We start from the raw sequence: 24,086 nt of genomic DNA, 5'->3' as shown, positions 1-24,086 counted from the left end.
GAAGCACTCAGCTATCTTTACTGGGAAAAGCCTTCACTTAATGGGCTTAAAGAAGCAGAAGGCGGCCTTATTAGGGCTTTAATCTGTAGCCTTGGGAAGTGCAACTCCTCCTTTGCTATGCACTCGGGCATGTGTTTGGGCTGGCCATTCAGTGTTGGGTCTCCACATGAGGGAGCCCAGATGGGACCCCTGGAAACTGTTGAGTCTAAGCTAACATCGAGAACAAACCATGCTGCTGAGGTTGGTGCTGTGGCTGGAGCAATGCCATGACAACTATGTCAAGGATGGTTTCCTGGTTTCTGGTCCTCTTTCCGGGCAGGCAGGCATTTATATGCTCATCCTCAGCATTTTTGCCTGTAAAATGATGGAAGGAATGGTTTACCTCTCAGGGCTCCTCACAGGAAGCTTGGATGGAAGTAGTAAGGTTGGAGGCTGTCAAAGAGGAGCTGTGGCCTAAGGAGTAAATGCTGGTGCACTTCTCTGGATTCAACCCAAGAGCACTTGGTGCTACATGTGTTCAGGGGATAGGAATGCTTATTAACGAGAGCAGGAACATTAATATGTTTGTGAAAGAGTATTATGCAACTGAAGTCAATGTCATGCTTTGATTTGCCAAAGAGCAATTCAAGATGTAGGGAGTATCAAAGTTCATATGCTTGAAAGCCAATTGATTGCTCATGGTTGACTTGTTCAGATCTTTCCTAGTGCTTGGCCATGCCAACAGCTTTGTGCCTCAAGTGTCGTGCTTGTTCTGAGCTTGGACGAAAGCATATTCCTCATATTGCAAGATGCTAGTAAGAAATCAAGGTACTCCTGAATACCAGGCTAAAGGCAACCCATGACTTCGTAATTCAGAGCATTATTTCAACTTGGGGGGAAATCGTTCCTGTCATCTTTCCAGCTGTATGACCCCCCCATGCCTTTGTGCACAATTATCCCATGCAGAGAGGCAGCAAAAGGGTTTAGGTGTTCATTAGGGATGATTAATGCTACATTAAACGAGGCTTGTTTAATATAGCCAAGGAAATTGTGAAAGCAAGCAAGAAGCATGCTGAAGTTTGTTTCTCTGTGATAAAAGAAAACAAGCAGTAAAAGCTAGTACAAAGACTTGCAATACAATATAAGAAAATCAACTAAAAATGTTCTGAAAAGAGGAAAATGGTTCATAATTATGATGAAAACAGTCCTGTGGAGAAGCTGCTATCTAAGGTCGAGTTAGAAGCAAGCAAAGTATGCCCAAAAGGGATTTTCACATCTTGATAACTCAGATATATATTCTTTAGTTGGTAATTTACCTCTTATTCCTTTAGAAAGCATCTGCATGTTGTTTGCAGGATAGCTGCCAGGGACATTTGTTTCATTTCATACATATAATTCCACTGATGAGGTAAAAGGTATCATTTAAAATAATTTGCCAGCAACATTTCCCTATTAAGATGTAAATTTCAGAATTTTGTGTCTTGTTTGTACAGTTTCAGTTTCACGTGGATGAAACTTGGATCTCCTTTATAGCAGTTTACAGATTTTTTCAAAAGCCATTACCGAAGTGTTTACAGACCTGTGAACACAGCATTAGCAATCTGATTTCCTCAAAAGCACCCTTGCAATTAGCAGTTTGAGTAAATTAAGACTCACACAATGTTTGTGCCGTGGCATTTTCTGCACGTGAACATTGAACAGCAGCCTCAGGAAAGACGTGAGTGGTTTCTTGAAGACCCCAGTTAGCACTTGTCTAGTATTCAGCATGGCATAGCTGAGCAAACATGAGTTCAGGAACCAGGAAGATGGAAGATGTGGGACACCTCATGTGCTGGTGACCCAGTGAAGGGAGCATGGGCATCCTCAGCTCCCCAGGAGAACCACAGAATGGTTTGGGTTGGAAAGGACCTTAAGATCATCCAGTTGCAACCCCCTGCTATGGGCAGGGATGCCTCACACTAAACCATGTCACCCAAGACTCCGTCCAAGAGACATGGTTTCTCACCCCCCTGAGACTCGGTGGTGGGAAGTGATGTAGCTAGAAAGACAGCCTGGTGCTTCCACATCCTATATCAAAGTCCAGGTGACGGATGAGTTTGTAAACCTGTATTTTATTTTACTTTTTACTGCCTGAGGGCTGAAGTCCCCAAAGCTTCCAAGATGAAGCAAAGTGGAACCCTCTCAAACTGCTGATCTCAAAAGTGAACTCTGCCTGTTCCTTTGCTAAAGGAAGCTTTAATGCTCTTTCTGCACAACTCCTGTTGCTCTTCTGTTCAGGTTCTGGCTGTGTTCTGTAAATGGAAATTTAGAGATGAAATTTGGAAGAAAAAGATCATTTTTCTTTCTTTTTTCCCCTGTAGATTCCCCTCCTTATGAAGTTTTGACCTCTCGGTTGCCCTGTTCCAGACAGAATGCAGTATTTCCCAGAAAAGGTGGTCATTCTTCTTCCTTAGCAGCCCCACTCTAACCCAGAAAAAAAAACGTTGAAAGTTCAGATTCCAGTCTGGTTATCAAACCCGCAACGTTGGAGTGATTACGAAACAAGTCTGCCTCTCTGTACCCATGCTTGTAAAATTACTCACTGATTTTGGGAGGTCAAGCCAGAATCTGTGCATCTATTTGGAAGTGGCTACTTATAAACCCAGATATCTAAGCCTTGTCATGTTTAACACCAGTTTTTTGTCCCTTGGTTACTTAGTCCCTGATTTCATGGATGGTGGTGAACATGGTCCAATCCAACTAACCTCAATCCACTGATAGCATGTTTTTCCCTCTACTGGTAGTTCATGCTGTTAGTTTTGCTCTTGCTCAGCTTTGCCCCTTCATCATCTTCTCCTTGACTGACCCTGAGGTTGAATAACCCTCCACAAACAATTAGTTAGGCTGCTTTCTGTCATCCTAACCACATACGAGATGGCTGATTGACCATTTGTATTTCAAGCTTGTTCAGTAATCCTTTAAAGCATTTCTTTTTGAATGCCAATAAGGGGATAATTATTTAATGCAGCTATTTTATTAATGTACTTTACAACATTTTTTGCCTTAATTGTGTCGAGGTTTTTGTATCCTTACTGCATTGCAATCCTGATAGCAACACTGGGATTTGAAATCCCAGTGAATAACCTAACTTCTAAGTTTGAAAGAAAGAAACCTTGTTCCTTGCTTCTGAGCTACTCTGACCTGACAAACGCAGTTTCTGAAGCACCATGTTCTTGTTATCCCCCCCCCTTCTTAATGCATGTCATGGTCTTGAAGTTTATACTTGAGAAAGTAATTTGGCTTTGAGTTTGATTGTTAACTCTGTAGCTTTGGGTGGCTCAACAGAAGGATGATGGGGTAAGTCCATCTATATTAGGTCACCTATCATACCCAGTCCAGCCAGGTAGTTTCCAAAAGCTGAGATATCTGTGGCATATATGAAATGAGTCAGTTCATAGAATCATAAAATGGTTTGGGTTGGAAAGGACCTTAAGATCATCCAGTTCCAACTTCCTGCCACGGGCAGGGATGCTTCACACTAGACCATGCCACCCAAGGCTCTGTCCAACCTGGCGTTGAGCACTGCCAGGGATGGAGCATTCACCACTTCTTTGGGCAGCCTGTGCCAGTGCCTCACCACCCTCACAGTTAGTTACGAATGGATTTCAACATTAGTAAAATCCAACTGTAAGCTGGAACCTACAGTCCTCCGTTAAAAATATGCTGCTTTTTATATGTGTATATATATAAATGTAAGCAGTTTAATGAGTGTTGGATCAGCCTGCAGAGTTTTGATTTAAAGGTGGTGTTGTTCTTGGGCTGTGTGCGTGGGCAGGGAAACTGAGCTACCTTTCCTTTTGTTTATTGTAAAGTAATATTGTGCTACTGCCAACCTGGAGGAAGTTCTTCAGCAGTACCACTCTTGCACTCTCACCCTCAGTCATCATTTGCAGTCTATAAATGTTCCATAAAAATAACAAACAAATCTGCTGCCAGAATCTATAGTTTCATAAATCCTGAAGCAAACCTGTGCCATAGTAATTGCTGGCAGCCAGGGCTGAATCGTGTTTCTGCGTGGCATAACATTAGGGGTGAGAAAGAGTTGGAGTGAATAACTTGAACTAAGCACATCTAAGACATTTAAATAAAGATGTAGCTTTTTTGAATAATAAGCTTACCATGGTCCTCTGTCCTCATCTGTCCCTGGTTGATCGTGAAGGGGGGACTTGGTTAAGAGGACATAGGTTAGGACTGGGATTGCACAAGAAGTAGCATTTTCTAACTGGTGGGAAAGGGTAGAAATAGGCAGTTGGAAATGAGAATTTCCGTCAGAGGAAATAATGGGTTGATAACAATTCTTATGCGGTGCTTAGAAAGTGACTTGGAAATGGTCTGGAGCCTGGGACATATTCACCTTGCCTGAAAATGCACCAAATACTGGGATAACTGTTCTAGTTCATTCTGAAGTATGTGTTCCCAAGAGATCCTGGCATTCCTGATGCTTTGCCTTATAAAGGGAGGTGCTCAGGGGAAGTGAGATACTGTTTTATGCACGTATGAAGTGCCAGTGCTGAGTTACTGAAGTCTGTGTTGCCATGTGCTTGTGTCCCTGTGGCAGGCTTGCAGACATTCCTGACCTGAACCTCAGTGACACAAGGATGGCGAGATGTGCCTCTGTTCTCAGGCAGCTGCATTCCCCAAGCCTACAGGCTGGGAGTCCCAAGGGCATATGGGAATCCAGCCTTTCATTATAAATGTGGCATGAACTTGGAGTAAAGCAGAAATTAAATGGGAACTAAAATGCGTTAAATACTGGATGTCAAATAAAAAGCAGCCAGCGACTAGTGCAAAGTACAGACTCATCATAAAATCATATTTAATTAGATGTAATAGGATCAAAACATCGCAATTAAAAGTCATAAAATGGCAGTAATTGCAGGAGAGTGTGACTTGTAGAATGGCTGAAACCCATGAAACTTGGTGATAGTTTCCATACGTGCTCTGATAGAGGTGGCTGAAGCAGCAGCTGTAATGAAACAGCTGTCTTAGAGCTACCTGACAGAAAGATGTGGGCAATTCACAAGCGTTTGGGCTTTGATTAGACACCAGTGGCTTATTTACAGGAAACAATGAGCTGTTTTCCCAGGATGGTCTCCAGAATGACTCTCGGAGACATTCAAGGCCAGGCTGGATGTGGTTCTGGGCAACCTGACCTAGTTGAAATGTCCCTGCTTATTGCAGGCTGGTTGGACTGGATGAGCTTTGAAGGTCCCTTCCAATCCAAACCACTCTATGATTCTCTTCCAGAAGATGAGGTTGTGGCTGTGGCTAGGCAGAGCTGTGAGCACTGGTCATGTGCCTGCAAGCTTTCATCCCGAATCCACATTTTCCCCAGCTTTGCAGAGACTAAACAGGTAAACATGCAGGCTGAAGCTCCCCTGAGCTTATACTGTGTTTTCCTGGAGGGTTACAACAGAGCATGACCACAGAGTGAGGAATCATCGTGTTCCTCTTCCCCTTTCCTTGCAGGGAGGAGATCTTTCTGTTCTTGGCAGCAGAGCAGTGTGGTTACTAACTGAAATGCTGTGGTTGCCTCTGGCTCCTTGGCATGAGTATGGTGATGTCCACATTGTGTGGAAGTGCTGCTGTGAAGAGGACCTATCAGGACTGATGGTATGGGCCATTTCCCACTGCTGGGTAGGGTGAGATCGATGCTGGTTGAGGGAGATCGCTAGAGCCAAATTTGGGTGGTTGGATGCTCCTTGCTGAAGAGGCAGGGAGACTCTCCTACTAGACACAACTTGCTGGGGCAGTTAGGTCAGGACATCTTCTTTTCCTTTCCACAAGGTACTTGGCAGCAAAATTTCCAGGTGAAAGAACACACAGAAACAGTTTGGTAAATGATTCTGGTGTGGCTTGTTCAGTGGATGTGTTTGTTCAGTTCTTTCATGCTGTCTGCAGTGGTAAAGTCTTGTAGAGCCCAATTAAGGAGGAATGAGGCAGATTTGGAGGTACTGGGACTCTTCTTAACTTGATGGTGTACTTGTGGAGCAATAACTTTGAGCAGAGTGGATGTTACCATTTGGCCTTAACAATTATGTGCCTGTGTATGACAAAAGGCAGCGTTCCCAGGGAGAGAAGACCAGGAGAATCGGAGGTTGTTAAGAACCCCAAAGCCAGCAACCAGAAGATGAGATCATTAAGTCTGAGGGTAATGTGGTTCCTGGGAAAGGTTTAGTAACTAATTAATTCTCTTTTTCTGCTTATGCGGATGCTCTTTTGGGTACTGCCAAAGGGTGATTAAAGCACATCCATTGCTTCATGAAGTGGAAGCTTACCAAGTCCCTGAGTCTGGCTCAGTTGATCTGACGTGCGTTGGGACATACGGGGCTCGGTGTGTATGTATTCCTACTGGTCAAGGGACACTATGCTCTGCATTCAGGCTCCTTCACCTCCTCAAAGATGCTCTTTCATTATTTGCCCTCATTTAAAGGTGCACTGTCACAGGGGATAAGGAGGCAGCTGTGATGAAGCAGTGACAGAATTACTCAATGCCTCTGGAGTGTTTGTGGGTAGAGGGAAGGATGGAAAAGCAGAGGAAGGAGGTAATGACTATGCTGTCTTTCCAAGAGCGGAGAAGGCACAAGGATGCAGAGAAAGATTGACTTGCCCTGAAAATACATTAGGAGATTACATGCTGATCTGTAAAATGTTTGGGCTTCAACTGTACAGGAATTAGAGGGATGGTGCCCCCAAATAACAGCTACTGGCATACTTTCATTTCACACCTGCCATTAAAATGTAGCATGCCAAAAAGTGCTGTGCCTCTGCCTAGACATCTAATTATATATAGTAGGTATAGAAGAGCAAAGGCAATAAATACCTGCGGGGGTCTGTGTGTGGCTTTGTGTGTATTAGTACATATTCTGCTGTTGTCTTCTAGAAAGTTAATGAAATCTGAGCAGTGAGAAATCAGCGTTATGTTTTGGCTGGCAAGCAGCAGTGTGCTGATTTTCCTCTCCTCCCCCACCCTGTGCAAATTATGAGGTATGTGGATTAGTGACATAAGAATGAGTAAGGGTTTTCTGTGTTTATATACATAGAATCTAGTCCAAGTACATTTACTGAGGGGATGCAGTTTTTCCTAGCCTTAAATCACACACATAATGGCAGCAATTCTTGAGCCTTTCAAGTAGGAAAAGCTCCTTTTCCCACCTAGCCATCAAGAACTGGGGTCCCAGCCCTGTCTGTCCCTAGCCCCCTTAAAGAGTCCCAGGAGAAGAATGTTGTGTATGGTTGGTAAATTCAGTGGAGACACAGTCCTACTATTGCTGCAGGCAGCTCTTATGAAAGTGCTGCTGCAAATAAATACAGGTGCCTTTTATATTTAATGGAAAAACTGTCCATCTGTGAGGTGTGAACAGGCCCTGTCACCACCACCCAGAGAGGAAGGGACACAGCCCTGCTCCCCAGACTTTGTTAGCTCACCAGCTACATCTCAACAGCCTCTACAGTAGTTTAAGATGGTAACCTCGTTAGGAAAGACCTAGTCAACCATGCTGTGCTATCTTAAATTCCATCTGCATAAAGGATCCTCATGTATTTCAGCCAGGTCTCCAAGCCACCTGAGACCTCCTCTGGGGCAAGGCACATCTCAAAAACCTAAAGGAAGGTTTTTCCTCTGACACAGAGGAAAGCTATTGCTTGTGGCCCTTTGGATGAATGGGAAATATGTAAGATGAGGGACCGGATTTTGAGATTAAACATAACAGCAGAGGGGTCTGGAACAGCAGCTTGCCTCTGTGTTGTATGTCCTATGACAGAGAAAAATGCACTACTGTTTCTGGATGTATGTGTGAAATATTACAAGGTGATGTGATGTGCACTGCTGTTCTCCTGGGGTGGGAAAGGGGGGAAGGACACAAGTTGTGGTACTACATGGGGGATGCATAGGTAAGAGCGAGTGCTTGAGACTAATTGAACCTGCCACAGGATGTCACATTGATGTGCACAGGTGCATTCAAGAGGACATTTATCTGGCAGCTTCAGATCTGACTTGTGGAGGCACCTCTGAATGCATGGTTCGGGTAGTGGAGTGCATGGTGTTTCCCACTCTTCTTGGAGAGGGGATGAAGCATGTGTGTGTTTGTGTCCCCAGCTCACCGGTATTGTCTGCCTGTTTTCAGGCTGCACGCTGTGATTCTTTATGTATTAACACTGTGATTCTGTATGTATCAACACTTGGCACCTTACAGAAATAGGCTTGCTGCTGATGCACAGGGAGCAGCAGGCTCCTAACTGTGACTGCTCTACTAACAGGAATAGAAGACAGTTTTTAAGCCGTTCTGACTTTGAACACTGTGCTGCGAGCCTATCTTTTATATCCAAAATAGCATCTCCTTACAGAGTCTCCTTTGGAGTGGCTCTGTATCTCCACTTGCCTTTCCTCCTCTGTGCTTAAAGACTGATTAATTAATCAGGCTTTTCCTTGCTTGAATGATGAGAGTTTCTGGCAAGCAATCTGATGTTGCTGTCTTCATGCTGTCCATTGAAATTTAGGGAAAACAAACTACTTGGAAATCACTGTCAGTGGTGCAAGACAGCTTTTGAGCAGGGGAAATTGTGCAAGACGTTAGACAGGTGCTTTGTCTGAATGAAGCTGATTTATTTTTGATTGAAGACTGAATAATTCTGTGATTGCTTTGACCCAACACGAGTTGGTCAGACTTTCTTCCTTTTACACCTGTGCACTGGAAGGTCAGCAGATGGGGTTATACCTGACCACAGCGATGTGAAAAATTTCAACTACGAAACTGAATTCTCACGTTTCTTTTTTGTTTCTTCCCCCCCTCCATCTCTGAGGGCATGCAGGGCCCTGGGGTGCTGCACAGTGCCATCACTGACTAGCCCAATGGCAGGTTTTAGGTGCCCAAAAGGTAGGAGCACCATGAAGGCAAGCCCACAGAGGAGCAACTGGGAGGGGGAGACACTCCAGCCGGGCAGGGCTCTAATATGCACATAGCTGTTGCCTTCTCTGACTTCTGGTTAACCTCTGCATGGGAGTTGGAGCTGCAGCTGCCCTACAGAGCCAGGTGACTGGAATGGGAGGCCCAGCTCCTCTTGGGAGAACCTATGATGAGGCATGGAGATGACCCATTCAGCAAGAAAGGACATAGTGGTATGTCCTGGAAGACATCATCTTATTAGGAGGAGAAAAGAACCAGGGGATACACATATAATAGCTCCCATGAATATTCGCCGAGTTAAATGCAAGCCTCATATGTGAAATTCCACTGTGGACCTGGGTCTGATTTTGAATCATGCAGAGGTCACATGAGGTTTTTATAGGAACTTTGAACCATTTCATTATTGTTTATGACTTTTGGGGGTGTTTTTTTTCGCTTGGTTGGCTGGGTTTTTTTTTAATCTCCAAATTGACTGGGATTTGTGCCTGAAGCTTTTTGAGCTCATGCTTTCTGAAAGCTCTGCCTAGGAAGATAAAGAGAAAGGGTTGTTTTGATATCTTGGTAACAAACTACATCCTCTATCAGTTTGACTTATTAGATAAGAGCCCGGTTTGGTGTTGGGAAGCATGTGCTATAATCTCACCTGATTGTATTAGGCAGCCTTTGCTAATCATTTCGTCTCCTTCTGCCTCTTCTTTGTCGCTTGTAAATTGAGGCTGATGATGCTCGCCTCCCTTTGTAACACACTTTAAAACCCACAGAAGATGATTGCTGTGGATGATCAAAGGGAAGTCTGATTGCGCTGTTCAATACATCAAAAATGTGTTTTATTACACGAGTTCTACTACTGGAAAGCTTGAATTTGCATTTACAGTGGTATGAGTCTGATTGAAAGCTCACTGACGTCAATGCAAGGGTTTACATTGATTTCAAAGGATGTTAAATGAAGCTTTATATAAAGATGCATGCTTCATTTTTTTTTTTCCTTTCTTCTGACTGCTGTATTTGCCTTTTGCCCAAACTGGCACTTAATTCACTTGAACTATCAGAGGATATTTAATGGATATCAAATATGGCAGTGGCTGTTCTGGTTCTGCAGCAAGAACAGGGAGAGGGCCTCCACAAACACTCGGAGAAAAGTTCTGCTCATAGTCATCTTTTGTTATGTTGGGCTTCAAAGTCTATTAGAAAATAATAGAGCTCTTCCTCATTTCCCAAATCACAGCAGAAGCATCACTGTAAGATGAGAACTGGAATCCCAAGCTTCAGATGAGAGTCTTTCTCTTCAGGCTACAGAGCTGTCTGCCTGGTCTGTCATGGTAAATCACTCCCAGTGATTGAATGGCAGTCATTCAATATGCTAAGAAGAAACAGCATGCTTGGGCACATAAAATACATAGGTATATGTATTTACCAAGGAAAAAAACAACCCATGATGTAAGATCTTGAACTGATAGGCCAAGAAAAGATCAGCAGTCACTTGTACACTGTCCCTTCCCATGTGTTTACACTGTTCAAGGAGCTTTTTATGCAGTAGGGTAGGTGTAAACATGAAACCTTTACCCTTGACATTCAGACTGTCCATACATGACCTACAATCGCAGTGAGGCATACATGTATTAGTGAACACTTCTTAGACTGCCTCCAAAGACATTGCTCTCCCTTCAACACATAGAAATAAAGCAGTTAGAGTCTTCCTCACTAGATTGTTTTTCCTGCCAGCCAAGCCTTGATGTTTAAGATCTCCAACTATCCCTTTAGAGGCAAGTAGTAATACTGACAATTTTATTTATTATTTAACTGATTGCAGTTATACAGGAGCTTTATTGTCCTATTTTTTGTAGCAACTCAAAGACAAATGCTGGGGTCAGCAGAGAATCAGACCAAAAGCTGCAAACTGTGGCTGGGACATGAGGCTGCCATGGACAAAGAGATGTGGACAAATTTGCCATGGACAAATCCTTAACAGTGGAATGACAGCTCGAACATTGTCTTGGCAATTCCCTTGTGGAACTTTTGAAGGAGAGATGGTCACTTACTCATTTTCTTTTGGTGTGTATTCTGGTTCTTGACTCTAACCTGAATCCAGGCATTGCCTGGCTGGGATTGCTGAATTACCCTAATTTCAAAGTACCTTTCTCAGGGTCAGTCCACCTGAAATGTGCTCTTTTCCTACTGCAAGGTAGTTTATTCACCATTCATTAGAATAACCACAGTTAAAGACAGCAGCAATTATGGATAAGGTTTGATGAACATCTACACTATTTTCTCAAGCTTCAAAATCAAATTGCTCTTTTCATCGTTGCACTGAGGAATATGATAGATCAGAGACATTAATAAAGACATTTGCAAGCCTCAGTTCCTTCAGAAGTAAGGCTGTAGTCTTATGGGCAGTCCCAGAGCTTTTTACTTCATCTCATGCTTATCTTTCAGAGAATGGCATGATCTTCCCTCCCACCTCTCTGCCAGGCCACTTATCTCTGACTTTTTGCTATAGAACAACCCTTTAAATGAAGGGTTCCCGTGTTTTTTATCATGACCTGCTTTGCTGTTGATGTTTTAAAGAGGCTGTTGTCTCCAAGATATTTGCTTGAATATTTCATGCTTAACTTTGACTTACTGACACTGCAGTCACCGAGGCAGTCAGTGGTAAAAGAGTTCTGCAGTAACTTCTCTCTGAGAGTCCTTGAGTTGGGCATAGCATTGTGTAGACAGGGGCAAACTGGGAGTGTATTGTGCTTAGTTAACTTGAATGTCAGAGAACCTTAGGCATTTTGATGTATGCTTTTCATTTTGCCTTACAGTACCTTCTACTTGTATTTCAGAGATGACTAAAGCGAGACACAAAGTGTTAATGGCTTATTTGTGGAAATGCTATGAGTGAGTGATGCAGCTGGCAGGAGGCTCCTGGAGTTTTCCCTCAGTTCCTTTATCCCAGCTTGAGTTTAGGGAGCCCCAATTCCCCCCAGCAGGCAGCAGTTCTTCCTCTGCTGTTCACCCTGGGGAAAGATCTTAGCATTGTACAACAGGATGAGTTCAGCTGGCTGGAGAGCCAAGTGTTTGGCTCATCGGAGCCGAGGAGGAGGCAGAGCATCAATCCCAGCAACCCTGGGCTTGCCTTTAACTCTCAGAAATGCCCTGAGTGTGTTTTATGTCTCAGGTGAGCTTTAGGTCTCTCTTTCAGGTACCAAAGAAAAGAAGATATCCTATCTTAGAGATTTGTTGAGGGAGCAGGACCTGAGTTTGATAGACTGGCACAGCAAAGCCAGCCTACCTCAGGAACAGAAAGAAGGAAGTTTTATTGTCTTAATTTCCCTGATGTTACCATTTCTGCTGGATTAAACAGACTAAGTGTGGCCAGGCTACAACAAGCAGGTTAATACAGAGCCTGGCTTTCAGGTGCACAGCTTGCTGGTCCTGTGATACCTAGTTCTTAAAGATTGTGATTAAAAATCTTTTTCCTGGGAAAATCCACAATCAAAGTGGAATGTCTCTTCCTTCACGCTTTGTCTGTCAGCACCAGAGCAAAATGGGAGGGTTTTAGGGTTCAAAATGTGTCTATCAGCTTAGATGTTCTATTATACCCTTATGGGGAGCAATGGGGAGGTGGGGAGTGGCTGTTTTGGCAGTTAAAACCTGTAAGAGCAGGGGAAATGGATAGGAAAGCTACCACAAGCACCCAGCATCAGGGCATGGAGGTGTGGGGAAGCAGGACAGGACAGCTCAGAGGGTGCTGGGACCAACTCTAGTCACGGCACAGTACAACTGCTGGCCACAGGCTAAAGTTTCCCAAGGACCCCACAGCTGCCCCTTGTCTTCAGAGGGAGCAGCACATCATGCTTTCAGAAACCTGCCCCACTTGATCTCAAAACATTGGAGACTGGGAGAAAGGGCATTTTATGATATGTGTCAGTTCACCTTTTCCTTTTTGCCCTGGCCTTTTCAGATATCATTGCTGAGGAGGAGTTGAGCCATGTATTGAATCCTAATGTGGATGTTTGCTGCTTCCAAGAAACGACTCTTTCAGCAATTAGCATAGCAGATGTGCAAAGATATATCCATATGGAGCTACTGTGAGGCCATGGGGTAGCACAGTAGCCTCAGAAATGGGTTAAAAGGATAACTTTGAGGGCATTATATTGATTTCAATTTTTAACTTTTGGGTTACAAGCAGAATTGCTTGGAGCATATATATGGATGTAAGTGATTAGCTCTTGTCTTGCAAAGGTCAAGACAATTCCCCAGAGGTAACTATAACACAAAGTCCACTGTAGAGCCGATTTGGAGCATAGCTTTCAGATGACCTCTTTTTGGTTTTTTTTCTTCTTAATTTAAGATTTTTGATGAGGGAATATCCATCACAAACTATGGGATACAGAATCCAAATGATCAGTTATTCCACTTTTGCTGTGTGTTCTATTTCTAGGATGAATTTGCCTAGCTGCATCTTTTGTCACTTGATTCCAGCTATATTTTTGGTTGCTGGATGTAAGAGCCATTAGTTATGGCAGTTGTGCGAGTTGTTGATTAAACTGTGATGAAAACATTTGTAATGTTCTCTTTCCTAAATTAAATAGGCTGAACTGTGTACACCCCTCATCCATTAACTGTTTTCATTATTCACTGATCCCTTTACAGTTTTTCAGCTGCTTTCTAAGCATGTGGGTACCATAATGGAGCACAGCAGTAGTTGCAACAGAGCCAAATGAGAGGTTGTTTGGCTTCTTGATATTCCCCTAGTTGCATGCTTTAAATATACTGATCACAGTAGGTCACAGTGGATTTGACAATTGCCATAAACATTAGCCTTTTTTAACAGTTGCTGGTTCCTTGGTGTGTGGCCTTGGTTCCTTCCTTTGGTGTTCTGGAGTGGGAGCTGTTTTCTTGTACTTGGATCACCAGCAATTCAGGTCACCAAGCATCAGTGGCTGTCCTTACTGTTCTTTAGAGCTTTCTCTCATTTGTAACCCTGGATCAAGAGTGATTTTGCTTGTGCTGCGTGGTCACTGACAGAAGATACTAAATAATACTGGAGGAGGACTGCTTCCTACAGAAACCCACAAAACCCCACCTATGTTTGGAAATGATCTCTCAGTGACTACTGCAGCTGAAGATCTGAGTGCTGTCTAGATTAAAAGCTGCTTGACATGTGCCATATGGATATCTGGTGGTGTTATCTGGTCCAGAAGCAAACTATTGCGGAAGGGTAAAAACTATATTACCTCTGTTATAAAGTCTTACACCAGTTATCCTCTTGTCTTGGCCAAAATTGGACTGCTCTGGTACCACATATGTATTCTTGTACTCTCCTGGAGCTTCCCTAACACTTAAAGGTTTGAAAGTTCAGCTTCAGTGATCTAAACAACCCCTGTGACAGCTGTCTTTGAAACCTGAAACCACGTAAGCTTTCGTTAAACCTTTTCCTGTTATTTTATAATGCAGGTGATTTCATCACCAAACGAAACAAGCCAATGTTTTTCTGTAGCAGAGAAATAGCTATCGACTACTGCTGTATTTTCTTTGGTACTACTAATAACTCCACTGTTTCTGTATCGTTTTCTTTTCTTAGCATCCTCGGAAAATCCCAATCCTCCTTATTTAGTGCTAAATTCAGTTTCATTTTTCAACTGTCTATAATCTTCTATTTAAATCTGTATTACCAGTTAACAACTTCCTCACTTGGCTATGTGTTACAGTTTGGAGTTTTTATACTGTTTCAAGTGTACAGTTGCTCACTTCTCTTTAAGCCAAAGGCTTTTTTTGAGGGAATGTGGAATCTTCATTTGTAGGTTATTTAGTAAAATGCTCTTAAGTAACGATAACTCATGTTTTTATGTGTCTTTTTTTCCCATCTCACTGTCAAATATTTTCAGCTGCGTACAGTGGCAGGAAGTGGAGTAATATCAGTGGTTTGGGCTGTACGGTTGTGATGTTCAAAATGAACAGCCCAAGCACTTGCATGTACCAAAATGTAAACACTTGGTTTCTGTTTTGGTCTTGTGTTTCTTTGTTATCTGCCAGATCGAGTCAAGATACAGCCTTTTTGAGTCAGGAAATGGTTTGAATTGTTGTTGATAACTTCAGAAATATGGGTGTGTGTTCTGGCAGTTTGACACCTCCAAAACAAGATCCTCATGCTGAAATCCTGGTTGCAATGCTACAGCTTTCTCATGTATTAGAGAGGGACTCTTCAGGAGCTCGTTGCCTTTGTTCGCTCACATGATGTGGAGGTCTGTAGGAGATAACGACTCATTAATCTGTCCTGTATTATTTCAGAGCATTGACTCATATTTGTATTTGTTGCTGCGATGTCAATGACAACATAGCACTGTATTTGACAGAAAAAGCTACTTCTTCCAATTAAAACCTCTCTGTATACACAGTTGTAGCTAAGAACAGATCTTACTGTTTTCCCCAGGCTGTCACAGATCTTTTTTTCTATCTTCTTTATTCCTTCCTTTCTCTCTAATAACCTGTTTCTGTCTTGTGATATTTACATGCTGCTCCCAATAACATTTATAATGTATAAGCCTCACTTCCAGTGCACTGAAATATCAAAATAATGTGCAAAGAGCATGACGCAGTCATTGCAGCTTTGATATTGCTTTATTTTTAGTTGTCCTCCCTACACAGAGCAGCACGACATCTTCTGTCAGCTCTTGCTACCAGGTTTCTTAGCCGGCATTGCCTGAGGCCAAAATGATTACAGATTTGTACTTTTGAGGTATACTGTTCACTGGGGCCTATCTGCTTAAGATTGCAATGAGATGTTAGCAGCAACGACTCCCAAAAGAGCTGGGTTTTTCCCACTAAATATATTAGCTGCAGATTAAGCAACAGTTTCACTTCAGCCTTTTTGCATCTTAATCAAGATGTGTGAAATGACGTTGACTTAAAAGCAACAGGGCAAACAGTAATGAAAGAAATATTTACTTCTTTCTGGCATTAGTTCCAGTTAGCAGCTCACTAGCTCTCATTGGCTACTTTTCTCAGCAATTCAGGGCTTTTAAAAGAGAACAGAAATGTCACCAGCATGGAAGCCAAATCACCAACTTTAGACAGCAGATGAGTGGCAGAGTAGGAGGTAGGGTCACATTTTCTAATCCCAGTGTCTAAAATGTTGCTTTATGCCTTACCTTGAGGAGGCTAAAAGGTATTCTGCCAGTCTAATGTATACCCAACAGTTGCATACCCAGAGCTGCTCTCCAGTGGGCTATGGGAAGCAAAAAGACCAGCCACTGCAGGATGTGGTTGGTTGCCACGAGGCAATGCTGTGGGGACAGTTGGGATGCAAAACTCTGTCTGCCCCATCCTAACCTTCCCAATAATTGCTCTGTGTGAAATTTTCCCAGTTTCCACTCCCAGATCACCAGCGATTTTGTTGTATATTGCAGGAATTGAATGAGCTGAGGCTGCTGAGGGATGGTATGTATCACGGGACACTGCGGGTGCTATTTCTGTGGAAAGGCTTGAGGCTTGTGTGTGTATTTCTGTTCTTACATTCTGTATGAAACCTAATCTAAACCTAATCTAAATCACTTCAGTAACAGTTTGGAACTGCCAGAAGACTTCTTTGAAAACTTTCATGAGATCAGGTGGTTTTTATAGATAAAACACCTTCTGACTTTAGTAGAAATCAAAAGTCCTAAGTTTATGCCATGCTTTCTGAATTCCGGGGCGGGGGTGCTGTATTTTTAGTCATGCTATTAACACTGCAAACTCTAGCCTGTCAGCTCTCCAGTGAGCATTTAAGCTTTTCTGAAAACCTGTAGAGTGTTGGCTTGATGTACTTGACTTGGGATGCCCAGCTCCTGGGCTGGTTTGGTCAAGCATACCCACAGCATGGCTCTTGCCTGCACTCTCACTAAGTGCAATGCCAAGTTCTGCACTGTCTCCTCTAACACAGCCTGCTGGACACAGCCAAAATTGGTAGGCAACTCAAAATACTCAGTGAAAATGTCCTGGCCTTTTCCAGTGCCCATATCTATGGCATATGGGAAATCTCTGCCATTCAGCCATTTATAGTCCTATGTAACATGTGAAAAATTAAATACCTAAAGAAGACTTTCTTAGAAACCAGAGTATATTTGGCATGCTATTTTGACAATCAGTGTTTCAGGGTAAGAATATAAAGATATGGACCACAGCCAGAAAGATAAATGTGTATAGAAACAGCATAATGTGACTGAATCCTATCCAAGACTTCCCAGTACTATGACAGAATAAAGATATATTTCCCTCAGTCAGAGAACTGGCTTCGAGGGATGTGTCCCATGGAAGGAAAATGCTCTTACAAACCCTTGGAGTTAGGAAGGTGTTAAAACCTCAGCCAAAATATGAAGCTGTATTGCATTAGCTTTGGAGAAGTGCAGATTGCCTTTCCTTGGCTAATCTGTCATAGCCATCTGCTGGCTTGCTGTTGTCTCACAGCAAACACAAGCTGGTTTAAGTTAGTTCAGTGGGGGGGTTTAGTTGTGTTTTGGGTTTTGTTTGTTTGTTTTCAATGGAGGGTTAATCTAGTTTACACACTGTGTGCTGTTTGAGGAGAGAGTGCGCTCAAGGAATGTTCAGTTCGTATGCCGTACTGCTCTGTGTTGGAGCCTGCAGGCTACTGGGAGCAGTTCATAGAGTAATCCATATTTTAGTGGATTATAAACTCTGAAATGTGACAATATTGGTACTTAAAACATGTTCTGGTTTTGTTATTCTGGCAAAAAAGAAAAAAATCCCCAGGGTGGGCAGAGCCTTCGGTGATGTGGTTTAGTGTGAGGTGTTCCTGCCCATGGCAGGGGGTTGGAACTGGATGATCTTAAGGTTCTTTCCAACCCAAACCATTCTGTGAATCTGTGTTATTGTTGCCCAGTCTATAACAAATCTTCATGTGAAAACAGGCCAGCGGATTAGAGTAGGTGGCTTCCTGGCCAGCATGCCCCATCAGACACAGGATGGGTTTGTTCTCCTAGCCCAGCCATCATGCGGGGGGTGACAAATGTACATGAGAGTTTGAAGGAGGGCACCAAGCTGAGGCTCAAGCAGTGATTTAGGGAATGCATGCCCTGAACATGGGTCGTGGGCATTTCTGGTGTAAACATGATTAAGAAGCCATGGAGAAATCACTATTTTTAATTAACTTATGAGGAGGAGTCAGAACCATTTGGGCAAGAAGATGAGATGAGAATTGGAGAGAGTAAATAGGTCAAACTCCTCTGTTCACATTGTTCTTGGGACTATCTCACTTGCATGGCTTTATGTGGATAAATAATACAAGCTTTGGCATTGCATACAGGTTGCGTGTGAATGTAACACCCCCTGGAAGTGGAGAGTTTTGCATAAAATCATTTCCCCCACCTGTATGCCTTCAACTCTCTTTGCACATGTTCCACCAAGTTGCCTTGACTGGATGTGCCTGTTACCAGCTCACTTTCTCTGCTGGAGGGAAGCAGAACCAGTTATTCAGCAGCCAGCAAGCCAGCTGTAACAAGAAACTTCATAAATGTCATTAATTTGGAGGCCTGCTCTGCAGCTACGAGTCACTCCAGTTATGTAGGTCCTGCACCTATTTATAACTTAGCAATCTGTCGCTGGGGGCTTTGTGCAATTCTTTGCTACATGCCACATGGGTTGTAATGTAATAGCTGGGTATATTATAAGATTTCCTCTACCACTTTTGAGAAACAGCAGGTGCAGTGTCAGCACACAGCTCTGATAACAAAGCTCAGGTAAGGTGGGAGCTGCTTCGCATAATGCTCCCTCCTGGGAGCCAGCCGGCTCCATTGCATTGTTAGAGATTAAGAAGATAGCGGTTTGTTACCTGCTCCTCTGTGTCAGTGAGCTCTCAGATGGAATTGAACATAAAATCTGAAATGTATTGATGGAGAAGTGTCACTTTGCAGTAATGAAGAGTTGCAATGTTCCCTTATAGTGTTTTCCATGTAAAACCTGGGGAGATCTAACGTCAGTGCCTGTTTCCTACTGATACCGTAGCAGTGCTAGGTGCTGTGTGGATGAAACCCATTTCCCCCCACAAGAAACCCCACAATCTGAGAAGAAATAGTCCAAGACATGCAGTAGATGACAAGGAAATAACAAAATGATGCTAGTCAGCACCACGAACAGAGGATCTAGGGCAGTTGGCAATCTATGAGCTGTCAGGTTCTCAGCGGGTAACTTGTCAAGAGAGCACTGCAACAGAGATGCTTTGTAGATGCTTATATGAGTTTCTCAAAAAGAAAATAGTATATTTTTCCCAAGACAATGTAGACTACAGGGAGGACATGTGGGGCTTTGGAAGTCAAACTGCCAAATAAAATCAGTCTTGGAGGGGCAGGGGGTGAAAAGTGTGGACTGTTTGCTTACGGAGTCCCATATTCTGTCAAATCCAGAAGCAAATGAGACTGGTGCTTGGAGAGAGGAGGGGTTTATTTTGCTCTGTCTGCATGAGGAAACTGAGTGGTAGGAGAGAGAAAAGGATGTGATCTGGTCACTTAAAGGAAATTCTGTTGTCTGCAGTGATATGCTCCTTTTAATCTTCCACTGCTGCTTTTATGTTTTGTCTGTAAATATAAAGCTGATGAGGGGGCTTGCATAGTCGAGCCAGATGCCTTCACATCTGCTTCACAGCAACAGAGATGGTTAAAAGTGATTAGTTGGAAAGCCAATATTTCATAAGTTTCTGGGATGAGATATACCATATTATCAGATTAGAAAATGCTCAAGTTTTGTGTGGGGATAGATTCCTCAAACGTTAAGCATTCACCTATCATGGACCTTGCATTGATTGGGATATGCAGTGCAGAGCATTGTGCTCTGAGGGATGCCAATTATGCCTGTCAGAGCTCTGTGCAGCTCCTGTGGGCTCATTCTGCAGTTCTTGCAGTCAGTGGGAGTATTGGCTGGTGATGCTAAAACAAGAACCCCTCTGGTCTGGGAAAGGCTGGACTTGGATCAGCCTCCTGTGTTGAAGGTAGACCCATCACGCCTGGCCATGTGCAGCACCACGGGAAGGGGAATACATTGCATCTATTATTGGTAGTGACTTGAAGGGATGCCAGCTTACAGGATATCCCCCATGTGAACCTTTGAGGATAGAGGGAAGGCTATTTTGAGCTGTGCCTGCCACATTACCCAAGAAAAGGTTCTCAAACCCACCCCAAAATAATATTTTTTTATTTCTCCTTTTATAAGCCAAAGTTACAGGCTAAGTGGGGCAGGCAAAGAATTCCTCTAGGAAGGCTGGTGGAGGTGGTGTGGGACAAGTACCTGGCAGGGAAGAGAGAGACTGGTATACAGTGGAGAAAGGACAGTGGCACAGGAATGGTGAACTTGGAGGAAATGGAGGGAGCCCAGGAAGGTGGGGGAAAACTGAGACTGGAAAAGGAGCCAAGGTAAGCGAGGAGTCAGCAAGTGAGAGGCTGAGGATAAATAAACCTGCTCTAGAAAGAGGCTGGGAAAGAGCAGGGAGGAAGGATCTGAGCACTGGAGCATGGATCTGAAATGTAGCTAAGCCTCTTCCCTGCACTGCCAGAAAGCATCTGCAGAGCCTGCTGTGAAGACCTTGCTAGCTGAGTGTCATGGGGTGACCCTCTGTAACTGAAGAACAGAGATCTCCTTGGGTATCTGCATCCTCCTGAATCTCAGTGGAGAGACCTGGTGAAGGCAAATTGTCACAGCATGTGGTAGCTGAGATATGGGACACAGCATGGGGAGAAGAGGAAGATTTGCCTCAATAACTCCTTACTGAACGCAACAGAGGCTAGGAAAAAATAGCATAGCATCATATAATTAAGGACTCTGCTATAGTAAACAAGATTAATCTCTCCCTCCAAAGAACTTTCTGAGTTTTTGACTTTTTAGCCTCAGTGCCTTTTGGTAGATATTTGGGGATGCAATAAAGCTGTGAAATGCCGTACAGCAGGAGAGGACAATAACTTTTGCCCACTTTGATGTTTATGGGATTCACAAAAAGACCTCCATTTGACAATCCTTTGTCCTGGCTTTTGAATCCCCTGGTGTTTGTTTTCTAGCATGATGCAATTCCACTTCAAAAAGAGTTTCCAGCTCTAGGGAAACCCAGGCTTTAAACCAGTCAGGCAGATTTTGCCCTTCTCTCCCATGACATCTCTTCCAAGTGAGTATTTTTTTGGTTTGGCCTTTCAAAACAGACAAAAGAATCTGGGGAAATGTAATGATGTCATTTGCATTGTGTCATAAAATGTCATAAAAGGGCAACAATTCATGGGAACCTGCCTGATGCTACAATAACATGAATTTCTCCTGCCTGCAAAACGCTTTGAGGGATGATGCAGCCATTGCAGTGCTGGATGCTATGGAAAGGGCAGGGGCAACAGTTTTGGTGATATTTAACACAGGTTTTATGCATTCCTTTATTTTCCCCTGGTCCACTGGCACCTGAACATTTTGTCCTTTAGAAAATGGGGAAAAGCTGTCCCCAGGGCACTGAATGCTTGGGGTATGTTTGTGGAGGATGGACGTGATTTGCTGTGTGCAGATGCTGACTCTAAATTTGGGGCGGGAATAGATTTTGGTGAAGACTAGCCACCTGGAGCAAAAGAGAAGTGGTTTGATCCAGCACACATGCTTGCTGTATTTACTCAGCATTACAGAGAGATTGAACTGAGATCCATAGGGGATGCTGCTCTGCCAAGCATCCAGGCACGAGGGGATGTCCACGATGAGGTTATGCTGCAGGCAGGAACAATGGAAAAAATACCCTGTAATCCCACCTCTGCCCACACTTCCACCCACAGGCCTGACACAAGAAACCTTCTCAGCCATCCAAACAGTCATCATGGCTAAAACGGGCTGCATTGTTTCCAAAAACTGGATGAAACACCCTTATTTTTATATGGGGTGATTTACACGAAGATCATGGTGTAATCCCACAGCTGTCAGATTCCCTACCAGGAGAGCAGCCACGCACATTAGCTCCCAGGCTGCAAGGTCCTAGGCGTGATAATTTCCAAAGCCTGTCATCTGAGGGGGAGCTGAGGGTTCAACAGCAACAACCAGAAAAAGGGCCAATTGTTCAGAGGCAAATCTTGCCACTTCCCTTCAGCCGAATGCACCGATGGCCAGACAGCAGCAGCGTTGTGATTTATGCTATTGGTTAGAGTTACGCTGCCTAGTTGTTTCTACACTCAGAACAGAGCAATTTAAAAAAAAAAAAAGCATAGAAATGAACAGGCATTAATTCTGTATGTTTTTACAGAACTTATTATGAAATCCTGGGCAATGCAACAGAACTCGTCTTATGTAGGCAGTTCTTGGTGTCCTTTCTGCACTGATGTCTAAGCCTGCTAGTTCTAATTGGAATTATCAGTATGGTTTAGAATCCTGTGGGCAGGTTTATTGCTGTCCTGTGATTCCAAAACTCAAAAACATAAGGGGTACCAAAGAAAATTACATGGGCGCTTGGTCTGATCTAGCGCGGCTGCTCTAAACATCATTTTCTGCTTCTTTTTCCTCCCCTGGGAATGGGGTTAATGCTATGACTGCTTTGCAGTGAAGTATGCGGCTCTAGCCACCCCATGTGTCACAGGAGGCTCCTGGGACTAGCTAACCTGTGCTTGCATTCCTCGTCCCAGGTCCAGGCTTGTTCCAGGACCTGCTTGACTTCTGTCCTTTGGCGTAGAGTAGGTCAGAGTTCTGTTAGGAAATGCATTGGGGCTCACCAAAAAAGGCCCTAAGGAAAACTCTAATGGCCTAGGCACACCTAGAGTCCCTACCTGCAGCTGGAAATATCAGGCTCACCCTAAATCAGGTCCAGCTAGTGCTCTTGGTAGTCTGTAATGTAGAATGACAGCTCTCCTGATCTCGGAGCAGCTCCCAGGCTCATCTGCCCATCTGTGAAGATGCAAGCAGTTGTATTTCCTCTGGGAGATGCTTTAGCTCTTCATGAAAATATGAGATCTGGGTTTCCAGTTCTCTCTAGCAGACAGATGATCCTGAAACAAGGGGCTGTGACATCTACAAAGAGCTGTGAAAGACTAGCCTTTTCCCTCCTCCAAAAGCAACAACACAGATAATGTACTTCATGGTATTTTCTGTAATCCTCCCCCTCCTCAGTGGCCATACTGCAGTAGGAGTCATGAACAGAAGACTCATACAGGGGACACAGATTATCCACGTTGAAAACATTTTGCTTGCTGGGGGTTCAGTTTCAGTGGAAGACATACAGTTTCATTTAAAATGCAACCAGGCCATGGACTCGGTATGAATTTTGTGTCCTCACTATTCTGGTTAATGCTCAAAGCAAGCTGACTTGCCTGTTTTCATCAGGGTTTACAGTCCCCATGTATGTCCACTGCTCGGATGATTTCCCTTTCCTCTTTTTATCCCAGGGAGATCTGATTGTGTCAATCCTGTTACATAGCTCAGCAAATGGGTTGCTGATCTTGCACTCACTAGGAGGGATATTAAAGCATTAAAAGTTGTAAGTAAGAACATACATCCTTAACAAGGGGGGGCAAGAGGCTTTGTGATAACCAGCCCTTCAGTTGAAGTCAGCCTGCATAGCCTGGCACAAGCTATTATGCTCAAACCAGGAGTAGGAAGGGCTCCTCTTCACCCCAAAGGGCATAAAGTCTTCCCATCAGAGCTCACATATCTCTGGTTTGTGTGTATGTTTTATGGGGCAGCAGTCACATATTACACTGTCCTCTATTTACTGGCCTCAGAAGAGGGTAAGGCAGCGCTGTTACTGTGGTGGCCACAGGATGAGGGATGTATCACACAGTGGGAGGAATTTGGGGCTTTCTTGGCTAAGGAGGTGATAGCTGTGACAGACATGCCAGGAGCTGGGTCTGCTCTCAGCACACCATATTTTTCCTAGCAAGAGCGTAACTCATTCCTGGAGGCACCTCTTTGTCTCAAAGCAGCACTAAGCTTTGCTTACAGGGATGAAGCAAATGAAAGACCCCTCTTGGTTTTCTGTACAACCTTCTGGCTTGTACCTAGCCTTATACATCAATCTCAGGCAAAACATTAAAGGACAGACCCCTCTGAATTATACAAGTAACAATGGATGGCCACATAGCACCAGTCTTACTTGCAGGAAAGTCAAATCTGTGCCTCTCGCTCAGCTGTGATGAGTGACCCACTCCCCCTCTTGCGAGACCTCTGGGAAGGACTGCACTTTCTGTT

The 24,086-nt window shown here is 43.7% G+C and overlaps 1 long non-coding RNA gene across 1 annotated transcript in view; it reads left to right on the top strand.

Annotated features, from left to right (window-relative positions):
- The window catches only part of LOC130593546 (uncharacterized), a 175,331-nt gene that overhangs the window by 7,810 nt on the left and 143,435 nt on the right, over positions 1 to 24,086 (top strand). The window contains exon 2 of the long non-coding RNA XR_008970823.1: positions 10,150 to 10,243. This is a non-coding gene — a long non-coding RNA (uncharacterized LOC130593546). The remainder of the gene's footprint in view (positions 1 to 10,149; positions 10,244 to 24,086) is intronic.

This window comes from Pezoporus wallicus, unplaced genomic scaffold (assembly GCF_028554395.1).
Source record: "Pezoporus wallicus isolate ANWC-B61680 ecotype Strahan unplaced genomic scaffold, APGP_CSIRO_Pwel_v1 contig_5231, whole genome shotgun sequence".
Classification (NCBI taxonomy): domain Eukaryota; kingdom Metazoa; phylum Chordata; class Aves; order Psittaciformes; family Psittacidae; genus Pezoporus; species Pezoporus wallicus.
Note: the sequence above shows the minus strand (reverse complement) of the source record. Positions and strands in the feature narration are given on the sequence as shown.